General features: G+C 41.7%; 1 protein-coding gene across 9 annotated transcripts in view; it reads left to right on the top strand.

Moving 5' to 3' along the window:
- The window catches only part of TBL1X (transducin beta like 1 X-linked), a 327,967-nt gene that overhangs the window by 78,924 nt on the left and 234,794 nt on the right, over positions 1-14,249 (top strand). For 5 of the 9 annotated variants that reach the window (XR_003095073.1, XM_025209254.1, XM_025209250.1 and 2 more), the window contains exon 2: positions 7,511-7,586. The exons of 1 other annotated variant lie outside the window; for it this stretch is intronic. The gene's annotated coding sequence lies outside the window, so the exon portion shown is untranslated. Of the gene's footprint in view, positions 1-7,510; positions 7,587-7,973; positions 8,095-14,249 lie in introns of all 9 variants that reach the window. 3 more of the 9 variants (XM_025209252.1, XM_025209251.1, XM_025209253.1) reach the window with 2 other exon arrangements.

Raw genomic sequence — 14,249 nt, 5'->3', positions numbered from 1 at the left:
GCTATCCAGGTCTGATTTGGTTTGTTGGCAGCCAAACTCTGATGATGCAAACCCTGGTATTACCAACCCAAAACATACAAAACTTATGAGATTGAAATAAAAATTAGTTAGCAAATCAACTTGTTTTATGGTGGCCTGATTTTTAGGATTATTTTAGATTCTGGGGAGTAAAATCAGCCTACCTCCCCACCAACCACAGCTTGGGAGAGATCATCTCAAAATTCAACATAATAATGCCTGCACAGGACGGGGCAGAGAGTAAAAATCTCACCCTTAACTAAAAGTTCCTAAAGAAAGACCGAATTAAGGACCATGTTGTTTACAGGGAAGTGGAAGCAGAGAAATACAGAATGAGTCTTCTATTACTAATATGTCTATATCAGAGAACATTTGGAGTAGAATTGTCAGAAAAGATGGGGGTGTGGGGGGGTGCCCCCTGGATATGTGCGTAGTGGGGTGGACTGCCACTGTGGGCTGGGGTTGCACTGAGCTCTTCCCAGTGGGGTCTAGGCCAGGCTGCACTTGGGGGAGGCAGTGGTGGCACTGGGAGGGGATTATGGGGGGTGGCCTGCAGCCATCCCAAAATTCACCATAGCCCCCCAACTGGGAGTCACCGCACCCCGCCCCCCCGTGCCCTCCAAATGAGCTGTGGCTCCATTCTGTGCCCCGCCCTGCCCCAGCCCCTGCTCCACTCCCTCCCTCACCACAGGGGCCTCACGCCCCTTCCCTCCCCTCTACCCTTCCACCACAGCAAATTTACCAGCTGAACGCAGCTCTCCAAGCTGCTGGGCTATGCTCCTGGGCCCATGCATGCTGTGTCTGCATGAATGCATGGGGCTTTAATTGGCCAAATATTCGGCCACATCAGGCAAAAAAAGTCAATTTCTAAAATAGTAAATTTTCTTTATATGGGTGCTGATCCAATACCAGACTGATATATCAGTGCACCACTAATAAATAATGTTGGATTAAAAATTGAGACATGCTTGTGGATTTAAGACAAGTAAAACACTAGTCATCAACAGCACTACATGGCACTAAATTATTTATTTTTTTGTGTGATTTAAAAGAGCATTTGAGCAGGGCATTTATTTATTTTGAGTGTTTTTTTTTATATATATATATATATATATATATATATAGGGCCAATCCTAGACTTGTCAGCATAGGAGCTGCAAGTTCTGCCTCTATCTATGCTTGCTGTATGACCAGTGTTGGTATACTACCTAGTTCTGATCCTAAATATGAGGATAAATTCAATACCCCCACTATACAGGAGAGAAGTGCATAGTCCCTTTTATGAATGGGAAACTGAGGCAAAGAAAATCTAAGGGATAGATCCTCCCAAAAAACATAGATGCCTAAACTCAGGCAATCATTGACTCAGACACTTCAGGCCCTGATAAGATGTTACTTTTATTGCATGATTCATCTGTTAAATCATGTAATAAATTATAACATGCTGCAAGATAAGCCAATGTATGGCAAGATAAAATGGGAAACCAGTCACATCTTTGTGGCTGGCTTGCATTGCACTTTTATTTGAATGTGTAGTATTGGGCTGCACCATGGTTTTAGGTGTTGGCATGTGGGGAGCTGATCAGCTGAAGGGCTTCCTACAGGCTGGCACCTAATGCTACATGGTGCATTCCGATCCAGTGCTACACCATACAGCTTTTAACCAGTCAGCATGCTGGGAGCCAATTGGAGCTGATGCTCATGTGCCACACCTAAACCCATGTGATACAGCCCAATTCAGAGCTGCATTGTGATGCTTTGAACTTCTGACACATGGGGAGTCCATGGACTCCTTACTCTGGCAAGTTGAAATGGTGCTGCAGGAAGCATGCCATCAGGGACCAGTCATACAACTGGGCCCAGATCGCCAAAATTGTGTAAATTCTGTGCGTATGCATATCTGTCAGGGCAGGGCATTTGATTTTTGGGATATGGGATAAAATTCATCAGATCCCAATCACACAGCTATATGGTCATCTGTCAGGCACTTATAGTTGCATTCAAAGGAGCCTTCTACACCTCCCCCTGCAAAAACAAACAAACAAACAAAATCCCATACCCCACCTATTTTCTAGTGTGCGGTACACTTAGTTAAATTGGGACCAGGACAGGGGGACAGTGAGGAGAGAGAATGTGATTCTGGAGAGGGAGAGGGAGAACAATAATACAGTGGAGTAAACTGGAGTGGCAAGGTTGGAAGGATGATGCTAAAGTTACAGAGCAAGGAGACTGGAATTAAGATCAAGAGAAACTGGGACTAGGTCAGGAGAATGAAACTGGGCTGAGAAGACAGTGGTTGATAGCTTTATCTGGGAACAGGAATAGGTCTAAACGAGGAGACAGGGCAGTAGGAGTTGTATCTAGGGGGGAGCTGAAAGTGGAGACAGTATGCACATCTACATGTGTGTTTTAATGTGCATTAGCCTATTTTAATGCTCATTAAAGCATTACAACAAAACGTGTTTTCTTGCTAATACACATTAAAATAGGCGAATACACATTTTTCTAGTACTTTACAATGGAGGTGCTAGATTTAATGCACATTACATAAAGTGCATTAATGAATGTGTAGATGCACCCAGTATGATTAGAGCACAGCCTGTTTCAGAGCCTGAAACAGGACTCAGGATCTGGGAGTCTTAGCATTACTCTGCAGTCTACAAATATCTGTTGAACCCATTGGTATGATTTCCTTTTTTCCTTTTGCTGCTTGTTCACATAGAGGATAGCATTCTACTGTGGCTACCAATTGCCCATTAGCGCAAAGAACTGAGATCTTCACAGTATGCCTGAAGGTACTAACCCTCGTGATGGCCTGTGAATGTCCAAATATCACAGAAGGGAATTTCTGTGGTTTTTTAGTTTGCTTTAAAGTAAACTAGGAAAGTTAAAAGCTGCATTGAAGAACATTGTTAAAGTTGCAAGCTAAGCACTCAGCAGTTAAGAAATGGCTGAATTAAACCCGTCTGTAATATTTTAATTTGGTTCCTTGTGTGACAATGCAAGGTGATTATACAGTTTAATTTGTTACAGAGGTTCAAAGGTGTACACTGAATGAGGTAGGGGACTGCAAGAAGAAAAAGAATGGTTTAATGGTTATAGCAGTTGAATATTGTCCTGGAGAACTGAATTCTGCCCCTGACTGACATAAATTTCTGTGTGATATTAGGTATAAGTCACATAAACAGAACTTTTAAAATTTTTTAATAAACCTGATTCTAGGATTTCCTACCTTTTATATGTATGTGGTTTTGTAGCCTTGTGTGCGTGCATGTATGCATAAAATGATTCTCAATTGTAACTAAAATTAGTCTACTCATCTGTATGCTGTCTTTATAGTCTTTCTGATTATTTTATGATTAACTATTCTGTAATTAACACAAAACAAATAGAGTTTTAAAAAGTGTCCTTTTGGTGCAGTTATATTTTATAACTATTAGTAAACAATTTGACAGTAATTTTAGGGATTTTTTGAAGTGGAACTTCTATTTGTGTAAATGTATTAGGACACAATTTTTAATTATATGATTTTTTTTTCCCAGAAGACACATGACTTAGTTGGACAAGTGAACAGAATTGTGGTCTTATGTGTATTTGTAAATCTGGAACTTTCCAATGTTCAAGTGCTTGATTTTGCTACCTAAATAACGTTCTTTTAATGTAGATGTGTGCCTGCATATATAGTTTTGTTGCTATATTCTGTGGTTCTTCTTAGAAGTCAACTGGATGACATGTGAAGGAAAAATAAAAACAAGATATTTGTGTTTATTATTTGAAATATTTGTTACACGTTAAGCATCACTTTATGAATTTACTATTTTCCTTTCATCAAAGAAATTGATAAATGATAAACTATCATTTTCTCTCATTTGACACAATGCCATTTTTACTACTGATGAAGTAATTCAGATTAATATTAACTCTGGGTTTTTTTCCATTTGGCCTCCAAATTTTGGCCCTGTGTTGTGAACATAGTTAAAAGTAATGTTATGGTTATTGTTTAATAATAATTATTTCAATGGGTGAGAAAAAGCAGGAAGAGCCATTTCTACAACATTTTCTTCAAACATGCCAATTCTTTAACTAAATCCATGCAGGTGGACTCTTGTGTCTGTGGAGAGCAATGCTTAATTAAAGCTCCATGGCCAGGTACAGACATTACACATTTACTAGTATAAGGGATCAGAAACCAGTCCATACCTATAACAGAACAAAAGTTTCACACACACAGACTGGGTTCTGCCATTTTTAAACCAGTCTAAGATTTGGTTCCCCTCCCCTGCCAACAAAAGAGTGAATGTGTGTTCTGCTCACTACGGATCTAAACTATGCCACTAAACAAAAAACTGCAAAACTTAAATTGATTCTGCCTCAGGCTTTTTGAACGTCTATGCCTAGCCCATATGTGTGCAAAGATTAACTCCATATGGTTGAATAACATACTTTGAAAATGTTTTTTTTAACTATGGTGCAGAGGTAGGATGATCTTTTTTTTCTTGGGCTCCAAAAACAAAAATCCAATGACCCTCCACAAGCCTTATCCACACAAACCTCTCACAATTCATTAAAAGTTAATTGAATACATAGGATTTCCACTTTAAGCAATAACGATTTTCAGGTAATTTAAATATGTGGCCAATAGAATTTTGAATAAGCCATTTTCAGTTAGTACATTTATACTTCCATCTTGTAATCTGCCTTTAAGATGCGCTTATTTTCACTCAAAAAAATTCTGTACTGTTTTTGCTTGGTTCTACACAAAGAATGACTTAAGGAAGGTTTATTTTTGGTCTTTTCTGGTCAAGTAAATGGTTGGGATCAAGTCAGATATCTAGCACTTTTAACTGCTGACAGTTTTGGATCATGGGAGTATTGGGATAAACTCTGAACTCTTTGGCTAGGGACATTCAAAAAGCCTGAGCTTGAATTGATTTAATCTTTGCAGGTTAGTCTAACCTGTCTAGACTGAACCGATTTGCAAGTGAATAGACATTCACTTTTGAGTCCTGAAATGCAGGCACGTGTCTGCAGTGTCTTAGGCTAGAAGCCAGGGGGTGCTAAAGCAAGCCCTGGGCTGCAGGGAAGCTGTGCTAGGGGGCGGGGGAGGCAGATGTAGCCAGGCCCCGGCAGGCCTGAGTATGATTGGGGAGGGGTTTAAACCCTGGCCTGTAGGACCCCACCCCAGGTGTGCCTGGAGGGGAAGGAGGGAAGTAGCCCTTGCCAGGCTTGTCCCTGAAGCCAGACACCAGCATGGGCAGTGCCCCAGGTGAAGTAGGGCAGGGAGATTAAACTCCCCTATCTCCTCTCTTGGACATGGGCATAGTCTGCTCAGCTTTCCCCTCTGCTTGCAGCTTGCACAGCAGAGGGCCTGGTCAGAGCCAGCAGGCATGCCCCTGCCATCCACCCAGGGCTGCCAGCTACCCAGCTGGGGCTGTGGGGCTGGGATTTGGGCTGTAGATCTGAGCCAAACTGGCCCATGGGCACTGTTGAGGGCAGATGGGGTGGGGCAACACAATCTGGGTCACAAGGGCTGGGCCCGTCCCAGCAGGCTGGGCTTGGGCTAGGTCTGTGACAGCTGGGTGGCTGGATTGCTCCCAGCTCCCCATGCCCAGGCTGGGCAGGGATGTTGTTAACCCACAGCTGGCTGGGAAGGGACCGGCAGAGCTGGCTCAGGCTAAGCTATGGGGGCAGGGCCCTTCCCAGCCAGCTGCAGCTCCATGACAGCCTGGCATGCTGGCATGGGTGGTGGCTGGCCAGGCAGCAGGCTGCCCAGACTGGCTCAGAGGCAACAGCAGGCCCAGACCATGGCAGCCACCTGCTAGGGGTTTGTGTGCCCACAGCTACCACCACAACCCCTGTCCCTCACTGTGCAGCACGTGGCTGGCTGCAGCTGCACCACAAGCTGCACACTGGATAGGGCCAATGGGGCTGTTCTGCCTCCCTCACCTTCAGCTGCCACTGCTGTTGCTGCTGCTGCCCCTCCCCCTTCCATGGCACTCTGTGTGGGCGGGAGGGAAGCTTCAGCCTGGCGGCTTCTGCTCCCAGCTGCCTTCCATCCACTCCACCTTCCAGCATGTTGACCAGTCCTTGCGGGCAGGCAGAGTGGATGGAAGGTGTCTAGGAGCTGGAGCTGGATCTTCATGCACTGGGAATAAGCCACCGGGCTGAATATTCCCCCTACCCTTCCCCACCACCCAGAACAGCACAAAAGGGGCAGGAGTGGGAGGAGGAGGAGCTGCTGGAGGTGAGGGGAGCACAGCAGCACCTGGTGGGCTGCAGTGGCACCGGATGTAGCTGCACCCCAAACTGCGTGCTTGCTGGGGCCAGCAGAACTGTTCTGCTCCCCTCATCTCCAGCTGTGACTTGCTCCTGCCACCCCACACTGCTCCAAGTGGGCTGAAGCTTCAGCCTGGGGGCTTCTGCCCAGCTCATGGAGATCTGGCTCCAGCTCCCAAATGCCTTCCACCCATGCTGCCTGTGTGCAGGAGCTGCTCATCATGCCTGGTGGGCAGAGTGGATGGAAGGCAGCTGAGAGCTGGAGCTAGCTCTCCATGTGCTGAGCAGAAGCCACCGGGCTGAAGCTTCAACCCACCTGAAGTGGTGTGGTATGGCAGGAGCAGGAGTCACACCTGGAGGTGAAGGGAGCAGAACAGAGCCCCTGTGGTAGGGAGCTGCCTCTGAGCCTGCCAACCACCACACGTGCCACCACCCATACTGCCAGGCCAGGCTGTCACAGAGCTGCAGCTGGCTGGGAAGGGCACTGCCCCTGCCCCTGCCCCTGCATCCCAGCCCAGACTGGCCCTTCCATGCCTGCCCTCACCAGTACTTGTAGGCTGGCGTAGCTCAGCCCTCCAGCCCCAGCCTCAGCCCCAGCCCCAGCCTCAGTTGTGGGTGAGGCAGGCACATGGTGGAGCCATGCCAGCTGGCAGGCTCTGGCCATGCCCCTGCCCCTGCTGCTGTAGTGGCAAGGGGAGGAGGCGTTACCCTGACAGGAGCTGTTCCACCCAGCCAGGCACACCCTGCTGTGGTCCCTGGGAGGAGAGGGAAGGGAGGGAAAGGAGTAAATCCCCTCCTGCCTCCTTAGCCTTAGGGGGCCATGCTGGGCTGGCATCTGGCCATGCCCCCACCCCTGCTCTGGCTAGAGAGCAGAGGGGTGGGGTCAGCCCTACTCACTGGAGCGGACAGCACAGCACAGCACAGCCCAGGGCTGGGATGCTAGGAGACTCTGGTTTAACTTAAACCAGGAAGGGGTTTGGGACACAAGTTCTATAAATCATTTTGACCCAAATCAGTTAACTCTGATACGACGTTCAACCAGGTTTATCTTAGACCAGTTTCAGCCATTTTGAAACTGGTTTATGTGCACTGAACTTCTATTCTGTTACAGGTTTAAATCAGTTTCTGATCACAAACTGGTTTATGTGTAACTTTTGCCCCTAGCCTTTAAGAGGACTTGTGTGAAACTTGGATTTGTTTTCTTTTTGTCATTTAGAGATACCCAAGGAAGAGAGTACTGCTCTGAAGGGAAAAGTTGAGGGAAACTGGGGATTCAGCTACATTTGCCCCGGGTAAGTGAAAGTTTGGATGGAAATTTTTGTTACATAATGACATTAGTGTCAGCTTTTAAAGATTTTCTTTCCTTGAAAAGTAAATATTAACTATATTGGCTTTACATGCTGGAAATTATGAAGATGACTCATGGTTTCTTGGAATGAAATGGGAAAGGAATATTTGGGCCAGTTTAATAAAATGTTGTATAAAACCTTCAACACTTCATAACAGGCCTTGTTTTTACTTCCATCTTCAAAGTCTGTATAAAATTAAATGCAGAACAAGATTGTAGCTCACATGTTTCTGGTATCATGGGTTGTTTTTGCTTTTATAAATTCCTTTTATTTTTATCTTTATTTTATTTTGAGAATAAATGTTTAATTCAATGTTTTCTTAAAATTAAGCCCATGCTTTGCTGGATTGGGAATAAAGCGCAGAAGAGTTTGCAGAGCTGAGGGTTTACAGTGGAAGCATTCGAATATCAGGGAGCAAAAATGGACAAAGAATAGAATGTAAGAGAAAATGGTGAGCTAATATAACAATTTAGCAAATTGCAGAGAGTAGCTTCTCATTGCTGTATTGATTGAGGGGAAAGCTACTGTCATTTGAAACATTTAGTAACAAAAGGGTGCTCTTTCACTGCTAGGGCTGAGTATCGTGGCAAAGATTCCTAGGCTTCTGCCATTCATAGATGTAGAAACAGAAACCAAGAATCCAAGAACCACACCTAGTGTCCTACATGGCAGCAGAAACAATTACTGTTGAGCCCTGGGACAAGCCTGACAACTTTCCAGTTTACAGGGAAAGGTGATTAAAAACTTATTATGGTTAGATTAAGTAATATTAGAGGCCTAACGGATTCATTGTAATCCTTTAGGGTTTTTTGAATGAGTAGCTAAGTACTGACCACTTTTCTGTTGAGTATGTGTTTTTAACATAGAGACAAGAGTTAGAATTCCCTTAAATGAATGTCAAAGTTTTAGCACTTATCCATGGTAGCAGCTCGGTAATTGGTAATGCTAATGAAAATCATATTTTTCATCCTGAGAGGTTTATATTCATTTATACCTGATGAATATTATATATTCTTCTATATAATATATATATTATTCTTCCTGCGTTACCTTTTACAAAAAATGCTTCTAATGGTGTTTCTTGCCTTTTGTTCAAATCTGGTCTATACTCATATTAATGTGGTTTATTCCAAAGCATTATCATAGCTTAATCAGATTTGTGTTTTCAGTACATTTTAAATAAGAAATTGATACATGCAGTATAACTATGTAAGAAAATATATTTTAGTCCTCTACAGTATTAACTGTATTTTTTCTAATGGAAGTGTCAATGTCTTCTATTCATTTATGCTATTAAAAGAATCAAGTGTGAAACTTCTTGTAACAAACTCCAAATTAAATAAGCTTTAAGATTTTGATTTCACGATGTGTTGCACGAGTACACAGCAGAAGCATGGATCCTTATCTTCACTGTGAAATATTTAAGACTTCACTTAAGGTCAGTTTTGATTGTATGTCAAACATTGTTTATGAGTCTCTGCATTCAAACTGACTGGGTTGTTTTCATGTACACTTATAGTCAGTACTGAAGGGATGATTCTTGCAAATGGTGCATGCCTTTTGCATCACTATGGATCCAGCTCCAGCATCTAATCCTGAGATAATGGTGCACAAGTGTAAAGTTTTTTAAAGGAGTGGAATACAGTATTCTTAAATAACACTGGCACATTTTTAAAATAAGAATTGGCTTAACAGTTACATTTCTAGTGCAACAGCATTGAGATATTTTCCCCTTTTTTCTTAACTTTTGTACTTGCACAGTTGTGAATGTTTTCAGTCCATCTTTGCATATTTTAGTGTATTGCTTTTGACAATAGTGAAAGACAAGGTATTCCTTGACCTTTAGGATTTGGATCTTGTATAAATTCGGCCATTCATTTTAAGCTCATTTTCTTTCTCTGCATTGTTCACACTTTGTCATTTTGAGTGTTGCACTAGAATTTCAGCAAGAAATAGAGTCTCTCTAGAATTATAGTTTAATTTTTTTTTCTTCCATGTGACAAAGAAGCTTGTCAGATTAAAAAAAAATTGTCAATCAGCTATTCTTTGCAAAGAATATGTAGTTGCATTTGTCTTGCCTTGAAACAGAGATGTAGCTGGTGTAGTTCTCTGGAAAACTAAGCATGTGAAGGCCGTGCATGCCCTTTGTAGAATCCTGAAGAAGGCAAAAAGTTAAGAAACATAGAGCTGAGCTAGTACTGATTTAGTCTGTCCTCATATTGATACAGGATTGTTCTCTGCAGCAATTTATTTAGTGCCTTACCCAGCTTGCTCTTTTATTTGCCACTCATTTGTGGTTATTGTGGCATTTATATATTTTTTTTCTTTTCCAAAATTGAAATTTACAGTCCTGAAGCCAGATTTTCCCATTTAGGCACATAAATGAAAGCACTGATTTTTTTTAAAGGAGTGCATGACGAGCAGCTTTTAGTGGGCACATCATTTTGAATGAGAGCTGAACTTTTGTGAAAGTCTGGTCTTCTGTTTTCATCAGCATAAAGTATGTTAGTGCAACATTACCTGTTATAGTACATTATTTTTCAAGGATCATTGTATAATTTAAAAGCATTTGTTTTCTTTGCTGATCAGCCAAGCAAAGACTATTTGTCCTGTAAAACAATAGCAGTTCAGCTATTTTTAACAGTTAATTTCAGAGGGATTATTATTATTATTATATTCTGTGGCTTCTGACAGCAATTTTTAGGATACAAATGTATTTCTGTTCAATTGACATGACAGGTAATCTGTCATTCTGGGGGATTTAGGGCTGTTTTTTATTATATCTTTTCTCATGGAGGTAAATTAAGTTTGTGATTTGACTTGAATCAACTTAGAAACTGAAAATTCCTAATAATTTGCATTTTATTAGATGTTTCTGTAAGATTTTCTTATCTTCTGTGGAATTTTTTTTCAGTAGTGACTTTTTTTTGTTAATGGGAGGTTTTAAGGCTAAAGGTATAATATTCTGAGTTTTAATGAAAAGAAACAAATCAGTTTAAACAGTTGCATGTGTTGAAATCATTGGTTCTCAAGGAAGTAATAGAATGGATGTCTGCAAGGAAGACTTCTTTCCATCTTCAGCGTATAGTCTGTTATTTTAGGTCTGCTGACCTAAATGTTAATTAAATTAAATCTTCTAGTTTTATTTCACAGCCCAAAGCGAATTGTCACAGCCTTTCCTCAGTGTTTGGAAACCTGTATATCAGTAAACTTGAAATGTACAAATGCCCCTTGGTTGGCCTCAGCATTAAAATATATAGAGACTGCTGCTTTATGAGGCTGTAAATGAGAGAATTGATCACTAGTCCGGGACTTGGAGGTAGATGTTGGCTTTTAAAGAACAATATGTTATTTTACTAATTCCTTTAGAGGTGAATGTTTGTTTTTAGTGATTCCTGGAGAGTAGGAGTCTACTTTATGATGATACTCTGAATTAATAAAATACATAGTTTTCTATCTGTAGCTTTTTTGGTTAGGACCCAACTCCTTTTGAGCACCCTGCTATCATACAAATTCCCAAGTACTGTTTACCATTAGCATGGGGTGGGAGATTCTGTTTACAGTTGGTAAGAAAATTTCACTTGCTCTAAATTTAAAAGAAAATATGACTTCAGTTAATGTGCACTACATATGAGTAGCAATATGGTTATTCTGGTTTTGTGATCCAACTATTGAGAAGAATTATAGAAAGGAAGGCAGAGGGACTGTTGTGGGGGGGTGGCAAGAGGGGGTGGCAGTGGAGGGATACAGTTGTGATATGAATGAATATTTTGTATCCTCTTTAGGTGGATGAAAAAAAACTCATTAAAGACTGGGATTGCCCAATTTATTTGTTTATTGCTCTTTGATATTTAGAAAGCATCTTCAGCAATCCTTTTTGCAAACCAGCTCATGCAATAACTGGCAAAACAGAAGCAATTAGTGGTGTAGTCTCAAAGGGAATCTCAAGCTTCACTTTAAGTGCAATGATTAAATCCTCTAAAATGGTAACCAGTGCTGCCAAAAAATCCTGTAATTGGTCGCTAATGTATTTTGTTGTAGCAGTTGATAGCTACTAGATTTCAGGCACATAATTAGTAATGCACACACGTTTGGTGAGTAAAATTGAAAATCCTAATAACCAAGGCTAGAGTGGGCAGAAAGGAGCATAGAGCTAGAGCACTGAAATAGTGCTCCGTTGATAGTACCTAAGTAGAACTGTATGCTTCAATAAAACAAGTGTCCTACTGTGCTGGAATACAAATGGGCTGTCTGTGGCAGGATACAGCAAAGACGTTTGGCAGAGAGGGATTTGAGAGCTTCTGGCATAATGTAATTGAATTGGCCATTTCTTTAAAGATACAGCAAATTGTTTGTTGCAGCATTCGTCATCATAGGAAGGTCAGACAGCTTGCCAAACATATGATATTCATAATAAAAAATAAAACAGTGACTCTTACACTTAAACACAAATCATTTTATCATATTTGCCGAACCTGCAAAATGAATGGGAATATATTTTGAGGCACTGATACATTTGTAATTTAAGTAAGATTGCAATTTGAGAAGGGAAGAGAGTATTAGTCAGTTAAAATTACCCCACAGGAATTTAGGTGGTTCAACAGAGAAGACCCCTGGTATGAGGTGACCGTAGGTATATTGCTAGTGGTGCTTGTTCACTCTTCCATGCCCTTTCAAGAGACTAGATGTTGTGCAATCATTTTTTTCCATTTTAAAAAAAAACACACACAAATGAAGAAGGGAGACTTAAAAATATCTCCCTTAAAAAAAGAAAAGGATTGCTACTCCTTGTTAGTATTGGTTATACTGTGACAGAATTAGATGATGCAACAAACTACAGCGTATCTAAAGTGTTATATGAAATACTTAGTATCAGTACATTGGGAGAGCCCTCTCAAGTCGCATCCAGAACACTGAACATAAATTGTATTATGACAGGGGCTTTGGGCCACACAGTGATGCCTCAGCAAATGAGAAGCTGTTAGCTTTTAGGTCCTAACACATTCAGAAGACTGGCATTTTTATTTCTTGCACCAGTGCACCATTGATAGGGTTGGAAATTGGAACCAAAATAATTAGATTGGATATACAGATCCCAACAAACCAGCCAGGAAAAGGGAGGGGAAATGCTTTGAATTTTAAAACACCTTGCTCTTTTTATTTTATTTTTTCATGTGTGTGTGAAGGAGGAGGAGGAAAACTAGAGCACAGGTGGCTATTGTTTATATTCCAGCCATATAAGTTAAATAATTACAGAAAGCTTTCTTCATGTCAAAAGCTGGGAGGTTAAAGATAATGAGCTATGTTAAAATAGATAATGAAATTCATAACTATTATTACAGTAACATAGAATCGTATATTTTATGGGTTAGGTCTTTGCTTTAAAAACGCAGATTCTAGATATTAGAACAGGGAAAAACCTACCTGATTATCTATTCCATTCCTCCCTTCCAGTGCAAGATTGTTCCTAACAGTATATTTTCTAATACTTTGTCCAGTAATGGGCTCCCTTATTCCTCTATGGAGATTTTTCTACAGGCTAGTAGAGCTAATAGATCATTCTATCCAATATGTCTTTCCAGATACTTAGTTTATATTTTTTTTTCTTTTCCCCCATTTACTTCTTTTTACATAAAGCAGAAAACTGTTCCATCCACTGCTCAGTGGGTGTATCCTTAATACGTATGTGAACTATAGTCTGCCTTCATGTTGAGCCTTCTCCAAAGTTGTTGCTTTGTCAAAATATTTAAATCTAGTAATCATTCCTGATAAGTCAGGTTTTGTTTTTTCCTTACTTCCATATACTGGTTTGTTTGTTTTTTGCCATTTACAGGACTCCATTTATTTTGCCAGTGGATCCAGATCTCCAGGTGTAGTCATAGCTTATAGAGAGCAAATATTATGTCTTAGTTCCATGATAGGATATCTTTGGATATGCTGCCCAAAACTTAATCGGCTTTTCCTCCCCGCTGCCCCTTGCCATATTCTGTTACAAACTTCTGTTTAGACTGCTGCCTGCGGGCACATCCAGACGCGCCCGCACGTGCTTCTTGCAGCATCTCAAACCACTCTGAGATGCTGCAAGAGGCATGCGCAGGAACAAGAAAATGTTCCCCTCACTGCAAGTTTGCAGTGCTGGGGCAAAATTAGACCCCTGGATATCCAGGGGTCAAAAAACCTGCACAGAAAAAAAGCAGGCAACCGGAGGCTGGGTCCTCCATAGAGATGTTCTGGCTGCCAGAGCATCTTTATGGTTAGCCCTCGCCCTGGTGCTGAAGCATGCTGCCTGCCTGTGAGGGCAGGCAACGTGCCAGCAGCAGGGAGCTGGACCTGGGCTCCAGTGCCGGTAAGAAGGGGTCAGGGGGCTGGAGGAGCAGGAAGGGGACCATGTGGGGGGACCCCTGCCAGCTCCGCCCACTCCCCTAGCCCCTGTGGGGGGGCTATAGCCCCTGAGGGGGGCAGCAAAACATATATTCATGAAACATGTATTTAGAATTCACTTTATTATGATGATAGAGACACTGGTAGTCTTCCAAATTGCTTTAACACTGTAGATACATCAATAAAACATTGCCCAGCTGATCGCTGTCTCTCTGTCTCACTCTT

The sequence above is a fragment of the Alligator sinensis genome, unplaced genomic scaffold (assembly GCF_000455745.1).
Source record: "Alligator sinensis unplaced genomic scaffold, ASM45574v1 scaffold312_2, whole genome shotgun sequence".
NCBI lineage: Eukaryota > Metazoa > Chordata > Crocodylia > Alligatoridae > Alligator > Alligator sinensis.
Note: the sequence above shows the minus strand (reverse complement) of the source record. Positions and strands in the feature narration are given on the sequence as shown.